The sequence below is a fragment of the Filicampus tigris genome, chromosome 3 (genome assembly GCF_054856515.1).
Source record: "Filicampus tigris isolate MCC_2025a chromosome 3, RoL_Ftig_1.0, whole genome shotgun sequence".
Lineage (NCBI taxonomy): Eukaryota > Metazoa > Chordata > Actinopteri > Syngnathiformes > Syngnathidae > Filicampus > Filicampus tigris.
Window position 1 is genome coordinate 9,133,127 of NC_141219.1, and position 12,033 is coordinate 9,145,159.

Sequence of the window (12,033 nt, forward strand, 5' to 3'; positions counted from 1 at the left end):
AATTGTACTGCATGAGCAGAGTGCACGGTAATTAAAACATCTGCAACTGAAAAGGCTGCATTGTGACATGCAAAATTTTTGACTAAAAGTTATTACAGTTATTATAATTATCTCATGAGTATACTTCATGGTTGATTTTCCAATACGCAATAAGTAAATGTGGAATTATGTGTTTGCACTCTTCCTCTTGAAACAATATCAAAGATCTTTTTCTGTGAGGCACTGCCTCAACATCTTTCTGCTACGTTGCCCTAACTAGTCTTGAAAATGTACACAAAAATGCCATCAGTACTCACGCAGAGTCACATTGGTCCTATCAACCAAACACGCTCAAACCAGACATTCTCACTTACTAGACGTGAAGCAGGCTTGAAAATTGTCACAATTTAGAGTCTCGTGTGGGACACATCCTGAAATATTAAATACCGATCCCTCCGTGTCTTGGTAAATTATTTTTAGTTGTATTTGCAGCGCTAGATGTACGTACACATACGGTATAATGTTCAAGACTTATAAGCAATATACATGGTTAGGAGATCCAATATCAGAAAATGAAATTCAAAAGTGAGACAGAAAGAGCTTTTCAGTATGATTTTTTTATCTCTTAAGGGCAAATTCATTTTACACTCCTGTATTATTTTTGTTGCATACCACGCTAAGAATCAGATCCCACACACGCAGGCATGCAAGGAGAGCTGTGAAGGGTGTGCGCAAACAGAGCTACACTCTTCTTGAATCTGAGTTTTTAGATAGAGATTTTGGACAAGTTTTAGAACGTTTTCATTCTGAATTGTATGACATTCAGGCGTTTGGAAAAAAAGAACATGGTCAAGGTCATTTTTGGGCCACAGCAAGACAGCCAAAGTCCTTCCAAATGAGCAACTTCCTCCTGTGATGCAGCACAGTTTTACACACACACACACAAAAATAAACGCAATAAATATTGACATGTTTATTTAATATGTACTTCTGTGCCATGATCATCCATTCTTTCATTATTGTTCTTTTTTAATAGAAACGATGCAAAATCACTGGAGCTCATTAGAATGTACAAATGAACGTGTCAGATGACTGCTAATCGGTAAGAAATGCAATTCTCTTTTCAAAAAGTACAATTATAACACTCCCAGTACTGCTAGCATTTGGACCAAAGGAAAGACATGGGAACAAAATAATTCATTTGTTTTTGACATCTAAGTTCAGGTCAGGTGGAAAGAGGGTATCAATCCAACAGTTTCTATTCAAGCATTTAAATGAATAATCTGACTTGTGTTTGTACTGTAAATAATGGACATAGTGTCACTGAGCAAAGTGTAATATATGCTTTTGCTAATGGTGACCTCTGTTGGCTTGGCTATTGTTACATTACATGGTATATTAAGATATAATACAATGCTCACACAGCCCTCTGCATAAATGCCTAAATAGCTCATTAGTCTGCATTTTCTTCTCGTTCAGCCATTCCTCCCCCTGTGTCTCCCTTTTAAGCTTCTGGACAGTAAGTTGCAAAGCTGCACATAAACTGTCTGTTTGCTATATTCTTTAGGTGTGATGACCACATCCCCATCACATTTTTTTAGTGTTTCATTTTCAGTCGTGTTTCTTAACATGTTATTCAGATTAGAGAATAAAGATTCTTTTTTTTTTTTTTCTTTTAGTCACTTTCCCCTTTGGACCTCATGCACACAGGGCATAGCCAAGAGGACATGTTGAGTTATTGTGCTTGAGGCGATGGTACTCCACTGCGCTTCACAGATGATCATTTCCCAATCCCACAGCTGAAGAGCGCAGTAATTGCTACGATGCATCCAGCAGCCGGTCCTTATCTGATGCAGTGACAAGAATAGGCCCAGTTTTGTTGCTCTCACACCCTATATAATTCTGTAAAGCTTGCATCATTTCCTGCAGAAGAGATGACCGTGACGATGTCACCCGAGGGTCCTAGGGGCTGATTGGATGCACATCGAGGCTCACAGCGAATAAATCACTTCTCCTCTGTTCAAAGTAGAAACATTAGCCCTATGGGTGACCAACCACTCATCACACACGCACATACGAGGACACACACGCACACATTCACGCACTTTGCACAAACAATTACAGCCTTGATTCCCTTAGCACTAATCAGATACAACACAAGGCACATGCAATGTTCTGATGAGACAATAATTAAAGCCTCTCCTGGCATATTATGTGCCATATTCCTGGTGGAATACTATTTGCCTGTAAATAAATATCAGACTCAACCACAACAACACTAATGAAATGAGATATTTTAATACTGTAATGCATGGTTTCCATATGTATACATTGTTTATTGATAGCTTTGAGAGTACATGTGCTATAAATATTACTTGCGGCAAAAAAAAAGGTGCGAGTGAGCATTTTACAAAATTGGAACAAATAAATATATATATATATATATATATATATATATATATCAATAAATGAATAAATCAAATAAATCAATAAATCAATTCTAACAATTCTATGCTGACTGAACTGAGCACTGTATTGCTAAATGATGGATGAAATCATAATTGCTAGGACAGATTTGACACAAAAACTACTGAATTCCAAATTGTATAATCTAAGGATATTTCAATTTGGAGTTTCAACCATAACTACATCACAAACATGACAGGGCCAAAAACTGGGAAATTCAGAAATTCCTCACGAAACTGGTTGTAAACCCTCTTCAGGCCAAATGCCAAAGAAAAATGTATTGGAAATTGTCAGGCAGGTAATAATGTTGCAGCTATTTCATTTGGTTTTGTAAAAACCTTTAGCTCTGAGAATTTGTGTGTTTGTGTTTCTGGAGAACAACAGTGGTGTGAATGATTAATACTCTCAGCATTCCCACAACCGCAGAAAGTGTTTGTTCCAAATGAGTCACAACACTATGCCAAATACAACAACTGTCCAAGTATACAGTCCGCCACAGCCAATAACCTCATGCAGTGCCAATAATAATAACTCTATAATTAATAAATGTTGGCAGTCATTAGCAAGTTTTTAGAAACATCGCATAATAGCTGTCTACAGGGGAAAGTAATGATAACAATTACAGTTTTCATTTTCTTTCCAAATTTTACAGCTCGACTGGTATTCATCCCGGGGTGTGCCCGCCCTTTGCTCAAAGTCATATGGGAAAGGTTCCCTTGTGACCTTGAACATAGACATAGACATAGTCTGGTTTCTGGGAAGAAAATTAACACCAACATTGTGTGTTTTGTTATACAGTATACATAACATACGCGGCGGCACGGTGGTCGACTGGTTAGCACGTCCGCCTCACAGTTCAGAGGTCGTGGGTTCGATCCCGGCTCCGGCCTCCCTGTGTGGAGTTTGCATGTTCTCCCCGTGCCTGCGTGGGTTTTCTCCGGGTACTCCGGTTTCCTCCCACATTCCAAAAACATGCATGGTAAGTTGATTGGATACTCTAAATTGCCCCTAGGTGTGATTGTGAGTGCGGATGTTTGTCTCTGTGTGCCCTGCGATTGGCTGGCAACCAATTCAGGGTGTCCCCCGCCTCCTGCCCAAAGACAGCTGGGATAGGCTCCAGCACGCCCCGCGACCCTTGTGAGGATAAGCGGTACAGATAATGGATGGATGGATAACATACGCTGATTTTTGCCATAGTGCTAGAGCAAAAAACAATGCATGAATAAATAGTATATTACGGCATGCACAATATAATGTAGTGACAGCAAGACAGAAAGTTCTAAATTCCTGACACGTGTTCTTGTCTCACTAAGATCAGTGGGTTTATGTTAGAATGTTTCCTTTCCTCCTCCTCCTCTTACAATATATGAGAACAGAATTTTCAGTTGAAATGTTTGAGTTTAATTAATGTGCTTGTCTTTGTCTTTCATTAAAAAATATCATAGAATTTTCAAAAATGTTGATCATATTTGACTACAGGGATGGAACTTTTTTTTTTTTTGCCCTATGGGTGGGCAGAATGGCACCCACCTGTGTCTTGCTAAAATGCCACAACCATCAGTGGCAGACAAGACCCAGGTGGCCAAAATTCATAACACTGACATTTGCATATTCTGATTTGCTCCATTGAGTAGTAGTGGTGTTTCAAATAGTTGCATTACTACATCAACCTTCAAACTTCAAGCTTGTCAGCAGCGAAGCCACTTTTGTGATCACATGCAGTTGCAATAAAGCAGTAGCATTTTTTTACTTTGACTCGCTGTGTGTCAGCTGAGCAATTAATCCTCAGACTCGTCAATATTTTGAAGCCTCCTCTACTCTATAAGATTTTTTTTTTTTAATCGATCATGGTGAACAGCAGTGTTTCTCAATGCAACTGCTGGTTTCTATAGAAACTCGGCGGCGCCGTCCCAGCATAACGTGCATAAGAGTAAGTAGAACTGTCAAATTGACTGGGATGCCGTAGTTAAAGGAATGATGACTCGTAACTATTTTTATATTGTTTAATACCATAAAATTGCACCATGGGAATGAAATATATACAGAATTAGGAAAAGTCAGTTATCTTTTATTTTTTCCTTACTCGGCCACGTGTCAGGAGTGAGGCGTCTGCGTGTGACGTGGTGTCGGTAAGGTCGGTACCGACCGACTGACCCCCACGTCGGTCGATTAAATATGCAGGACGGGAACTCAGGGATGGAGGGACGATGCCCAGCTCTGGCGTTAGCCCTTCATTAAATTTGTGTTAAATAGCCCACCATGCCTACTATGTCTTGAGTCAATGACCATTTTTAATTGCTGCTATTGAGCTGCTTTGCCAATTTAGTCAATGTGGTCAGAACTTAACACTGAATACTTTATAGCCAAATCATCATCTACTGAAATATATTGCAGGCATTACAGAGCTCATCATGAACATTGATCAGGAGTTTTAATGGAGAAAACAGTTTAATGCTGTTTTACAAGACATGTTTATCATAGCTCAGTGCCATATAAGAGAGACTTGGAAGATGACCTCTTTTAGTTAATCTAATTTGACCACCACTTTGGGTACAGTATAGAAATAGGAGTAAAACCCTCCGGCTCTATATCTCACACATGTATAGCAAGTTACGTTTTCAAATAATTTCTTCCATCTAATCACACCTTCAAAAGAGGGAAGAAATCCAATGTTACAAACCAACATCTTTGTAGTGTAGCTATTCATTATAATATTGTGTTTAGTTAGAACTGCATGCTCTCTTGTTTTGGTATTGGAATGAGAACAAAGAAAACTTTTTTCTCAAACTCTTTTCAATTTATGATAACGGATAAGTAATCTACTGACATCACACATATGAAATGAACTCTTAAGGACTTAACTAATGAAAAACAACCTAAAGAGAATCACAACTTTTTGTTAAAATGCGCTCTCCTGGCATACACATAGTAAAAGTTAATAAACTGGAATGTAGGCTTGGTGTGAGTAAGACCAACTGAAATTGCTTGACACATAAAAGATCAATGTTCATTTAGACTTTTAGGTTCATTCAGTTGCTAGCTGATTAGTAACAACGGATTATATGGATAAAGTGTATACCTTGAAAGTAGGAGAGATCACTATATAGTCAAATCAGCAGTGTTGTGCAAGCTATCTGGAAAATGTAGTAAACTCTAGCTATTGTATATTATATGTAGCTTAAAGACAATAAAGGTAACCACCCGAGAAATATAACTAGTTAAACTACAAGGAAATGACAAAAGAAGCTAAACTGCATCGAAACTGCTTCGGTTGGGTTGAGCCCTGAAAAGATAAGTTATTGTAATAGACCCAAACAATTTGGTTTTGTAGAACTGAACTGCACAAATAATATTTCTGAGTGACATAAATGAAAGTTAACATTGGTGACATCATGTTGCGTGCACGAGCCTTGCCTTTACTCTCTTTGTAGATGGTCGAGGAGAGCCAGAGTATGGCATGGGTTGCACACCATTCATTGATGTTTCTGCACACAGTTGCACTTTCTTTTTAATGTGGCTGAGATGCAGTAAAAGCATTCATAGACCAAATTTGACTCCCTCTCCATTTGAAACCCAGGACACACCACAGGAAAAGCAGGGGGACTGACAGTGTCAGAGCACATCCGGGAGCGGGGCATCAGGTCAGCGCAGGGGGCACTTTCCGCTGCTCAATAAATGTGTGCACACACAAACAGCATTAAGCGTTATAACAGGTAAACCACAGAAGGAAATTTAACACTTGGCCTAGCTTTAGAAGGGTTGAGGCAGTGGCTGTGGGCATTTTTCCATAAACGGCTGTATTATTCCACTCGTCTTACACATTTGGGTTATGTCTGTCAAATACTGGCTGAACCAAATCAGTCTTTTATTTTCTGGAGCATTGTTAGTCTGTTAAGTGAAAACACAATGCGCCAAATGATAGGCCATGTTTGTATCATCTTACTTAGACTTATATGCATATATATATATATATATATATATATATATATATATATATATATATATGTATACATATATATATATATGCACACACACCATATATTTATGTTTTCATTTAAATTAAGTTCTCGAGTCTTCATGTATCTTTACAAACTGCAACATAAAGCAAAAGTCTTGCAGATGGTTGCATACTGTGTTTATAAATATGCAGAGAGCTTTCATAAGGTTACAACACAAAATATCCACTCCATAAGCGAAGCTAACCTTAAGCTTATTATTAGTGAGGCTTGTTCACAGGTTCACTCAGTGTGAACAGAGTGTGAACACAGTGTGTAGTCGAGTCAGTTTGTGCAGTTTCAAAGAGTCTCGCCTGTTCTATCCTACTGAGTTTCCTTCATCATGACCACTCTTTCTCTGATATGTGGAGAGAGAGAACACAGTTTGTTTTTTGCTGCATATGTTTGCCTCAGTAGGTGGCATGAAGCAGGGGTCACTATATTGGTAATGCTGCACTGGAAATAACAGTGATAACACGAGCTTTGTATAGGTATTAATTTGTAATTCTACTGCGGAAGAATCCTATGAGAGTTGCGAGTACCGCTATTGCTAAGAAATATCTGACAGCTTTGGCCTGTTGGTGCCATGCTGCTATGAAGACAAGTGAATACAAAAAGAAACATGTCCAATGAGTTGCCTCACCTCAAAATGCATGCAGAGAAAAGACCCAAACATCCCACGTACAAACATATTTCTGTAAGAAAAAAGAGGGGTGTCTGAGGAAAATTCAAAGTCACAGACAGAAAGCTGCTTCGGGTCACTTTGATTACTAAGAGGTCATTGAACTCAGTATCAGTTATATTAGGCCTCCTTGGCACATAAGTAATACTTGATCTGACAAACTAACTGGTAAAAGGCACATCATGCAACAATGAATGAACCAATGTATAATGTGGAATACAGTTTTAATGAATGCTTGACATCCCATGGTAATTCTATAATTAAATAATATTGATTTCATATTTATTTGCGATCACATATTTCATTTATATGTAATGTGTTTACACTTTTTGCCCCGCTAAATGAATAACGATTAATCAAGCATGACATATGCAGAATACCATCTAGTACTGAATTTGCAATAGGATTGCTTTTGGTGATTTAATATCATTAATTACACAACTTGTGGATTACAAAACTGAGGCAATTTTCTTTCCACACGTTGTGTATGAAAGGGTAGGCATCTCTCAAAATGTTTTAAAGACAAACCTCCACAACACACATAGAGAGGCAGCAAATCGATAAAAATGACATACCTTTTAGGCTCCCTTGGGATAAATGCTCGGTTAAGTGTTCTCTCAACCATTGTATTTATGAATGATATAAAACGTTTGTTTGAGATACAAAACAATGTATTCTATAATTTATCCTCTACCAAGTAAGGCAGAGAATCCTGTTCACTATTTTCAATTTATTGTGATCGAGTTGTGATATATATATATATATATATATATATATATATATATATATATATATAAAGGAGAGTGGGGGGATTAGCAGTTACTGAGCATTTACTGAGTGTGAATGAATGAAATATGGTTATTGTTCAGTCAAACATCATCATGTTAAATACTTCATTTTGTAAATCTTGTGTTATTTTTGGCAATACAGCCTACGTCCTTCAGACAAAAAGACATGTAATTGTAAGTAATAAACTTAACAAAGCAAAACCCAAATTGTATTTATAAAACAGCTCGATAATTAATAGTGTCTGATCCAAGCAGTCATTCAAGTGCGACTTATTGACTCACAAAGTACAAACACATTCACAATATTATGACATGACAATAACACTATTCACCGATGCACTACTACTGTATGTTGATGGTAGCTGGTTAGACAGAGCCGATACTTTAGGATGTTCTTTTTGGAAGGGTAACTTAATCATTGCACTTTTATTGATCTGCAGTTGAAAACATTGGACTCTGACAGATTATAAGGTAAGATGATAGGAATGCCACTTGCCATGCAGCAAAGCTTTCTGATTTAATGAGTAGAGCACACTATATCAAGGTGAAGTTTATTGTGATTTATCAATCTGATATAGCCATGTTAAAAGGGGATTGATTTTTGAAGCGGCAATAACTTTACATTACACCACTCAAGGAAAATCTAATAATATGTGTATCCATTACTGATATGATGACAGATGTATATCAGACAAATTTGAATTTCTATGTGAGTGTATGAAAAACAATACACGTATCCTCTTATGAATTACGAAATGGTGGCACCCCTCAGGTTAGTGGTTTCTTGAGCTCTCAAGATTAAGCCCTCTCCAATGACTGAGTCGATTTTACTGCCATCTCATTGCTAATAATGACTGTGAAGTACAGCTTCTTCTGAGCTAAACAGTGTATAAAGAGAGGCAACAACAGCAACTATTTGATCTACATCTACAAACAGAGTGGTACAGGGAGCTGCTGCTGATGAAACGTTTCTCGTGACAACAAAAGCAAAGGAAATGTGCTGGCTGGCCAGCTCAGCTAAAGGCTAGCAAGCCACTGTTACCATCAATCATCCTAGCCAACGTTCCCAGAATGGACAATAAAACAGACTTATTTGGTGGTTTGATGGTTGCAGCAAAAAGAAGAATTGTTTTGTCCTATGTTTTACAGAAACATGGCTAAATGACAACATGTCCGACTCAGCCGTCATTTTCTAGCCGACTGTGACTTTTTGGTATGGGAAAAAATATGAGGCGGACTCTGTATCTACAGTACATCAACAAAGGTTGGTGCAGATACAGCGGACGTATGGGGAGCCATTGCTCTAACGCCAAGACGGTCACTATCTACTCGAACCAGAAGCCCCGGCTGAATGAGATGAGAGTTCTGCTGAAGGCTAGGGATGCTGCCTTCAGGGCAACCAAAACATAAGCACTCAGGGCAGCAAGAAGAAAGCTAGCTGCAGGCATCAGGATGGATAAATATTCCTGCTCTCAGAAAATCCAGGGTCACTTCACCTCCAATGACTCTCGGAGGATGTGGAAAGAATTAAGTGCAACACCAAGAATGGACGATGCTCAAAAGACTCCTTCCTGCCAGATGCTCTGAAGCAATTCTTTGCCTGCTTTGAAGACCTCAACAACACCACCAATGGCAGACTTACATCACCACCCAATGACATGCCCCTCATCTTATCCCCAGCAGATGTGAGAGAACCTAAAGAACTAACCGCCTGCAAAGCTGTAGGCTCTGACAATACCGTACTTAGAGAGTGTGCCCATCAGCTGACTGAAGTGCTTCATCATCATCGTGCCCAAGACCTCCACAGTGACAGGTCTGAATGACTATCAGCGAAGTGCTTTAAGAAGCTGATCATGGTGCAGATCAAAAATTCCATCAACATCACTCTGGACCCTTACCAGTACGCCTACTGTACAGGAAGAACTGCTCCACTGATGATGCCATGTCATCAGTGGTCCACACAGCCCTCACCCACCTAGAAAGCAAGAACTGCTACGTCTACTGGCTCTTCCTGGATTTGTCTCCTTCAACATCATCATCATACAGAACCTAGTGCAAAAGCTGAACACTTTTGAGCTCAGTCCATCACTGGGTAACTGGGTTCTGGACTTCCTCAACAAAATACCACCGAATGAGTACAATACAGAAGGGATGTAGAACATCTTGTGGACTGGTGCAAATATAACAACCTTGGCATCAATGTGAAAAAGACCAGGGGGTTGGGGGTGGTTTGCAGGCACTCCTGCACATCGGAGTAGCAGTAGATGTGGTCTCCAGCTACAAGTACCTTGGACTCCACCTTATCAAGTCCCAAACCTGGACTCGAAACACTTCCTGTCTCCTAAAGGAGGCTCACCAATGTTTCTACTTCCTCTGTAAGGACTGAAGAACTGGGTCTTGAGGAGCTGCTACATATGTATCGTGGAGAGCATCCTCAGCACCAGCATCACAGTGTGGCACAAGGGCTGCAGAAAGGAAGGCTCTTCAAAGGACGGTGTAGGCTGCACAGAAAAATGTGTAGAACAGCTTCCCCACAACCACAGATACTGTATCTTCACCAGCATATACAGAAAGAGGGCTCTCTACATCATCAAGGACCCAAAAATCTCCACATAAACACTCTTGCATTCCATCTCCTTAGTCAGGAGGCTACAGAGCTTCCGGAGAAGCACCACCAGGATGAGGAACAGCTTACTTCCAGAAGTTGTTAGTGTTAAACTCGAACAGTGCTCTGTAACCCTGACATCCGCCACACACTATGTCTATTCATCTCTGCACACTTGAACAATCTATTCTTTTTGTAAAGTTAAACTTAATTACCTTGCAAATATCATGTGTAATTCAAGACTTTTGCATTTTTATGCTGCATCCACCCACTTTTGCTTCAGTGCAGCTTTACATATGTTCAAACCGTGCATACGTGTATCCCTATCTCTTCATCTCATTTATTTTATCTTATTTTGTTCTAGTCTCACTTTCATAAATTTTGGGATGCACTGGGCTAACCTGGGACCACCGATATCATGTCTCATGCTGTATCATGTGAAAATGTGTGTTGGTAACTGTGAATAAAATTCACTGAATCCTAGAATGAAGTTATTGCTGCTTTCTTTATGAGAAGATGCAGTTCTAGCCAATGAAACACTTTAAATTATGTTGTGTTTTTTAATGTGCAATAATCACACACTATTTATTACATACAAACAATGTCACATGAGTGAGGGAGTACCTCAAAACGTGGATCATGGAGTGGGTGGATTCACGCTGACATTTAGTGGGCTTTTGTGTGACGATTATGCTGCAAGAGAAACAAAGGAAGAAAACATCGCTGAAGTCATGATGTTGTCTCTACACGCAGACATGGACCATGCCACCAAACCCAATGTATAATCTTAACTCATGTATTTGCTATCTACAAACACAAGAATAATATTCTCACAGTGCAACATCTGCCAAGCAATATTCTCAACCTTTGTGTCGGAGGATGAAATATTGATAGTGACTAATGGTTCCGTCTTACATCTTGGGTGCCTGATAAATGTAGCGACATGGATGACACATACAAGATAGCATGTCTGGTGAATCATTAATATACTCCATGAATACTGGATGGAGTATTCATCCAGTGCGCCACTAATAATATGCCTAACAGAGGCTTTCTTCCCTTTGATCATTATTTCTATCGGTCTGTAAATGCTGGAAAGTCACAGTCACAGATGTGCTCTAGTTGAATGTCACTTTCATCACACTGGCATCATGTAACTCATATTTCAACTATAGAAAAAAGGCATCATTAAAATGTTGGTAGGTGAGTTCCGCTTTTCCAAAATGAAATTAGAAAAAAAATGTTAGGTTTTTTTTCACTCTTGTCTTTGTAGAAATTAAATAGTAGCAATTGAAAATATCCCAACTGACAACCAAATTTAAATTGGCATTTTAATTGGCAGAGGACAAGCTCTCATCATGACAAATGTAATGTGACAGTGGATGCTTGTTTGTGTCTCAAGCCTGTAAGTGTCCAACCCAAAGTGAATGAGCTCTATTTATGTGCCCAGTGCAAGTCTAGCATCAGGCATGGTCTAGTTTTACACAGGGATAAGCTAGACTCGGTTTTAGTATTTTT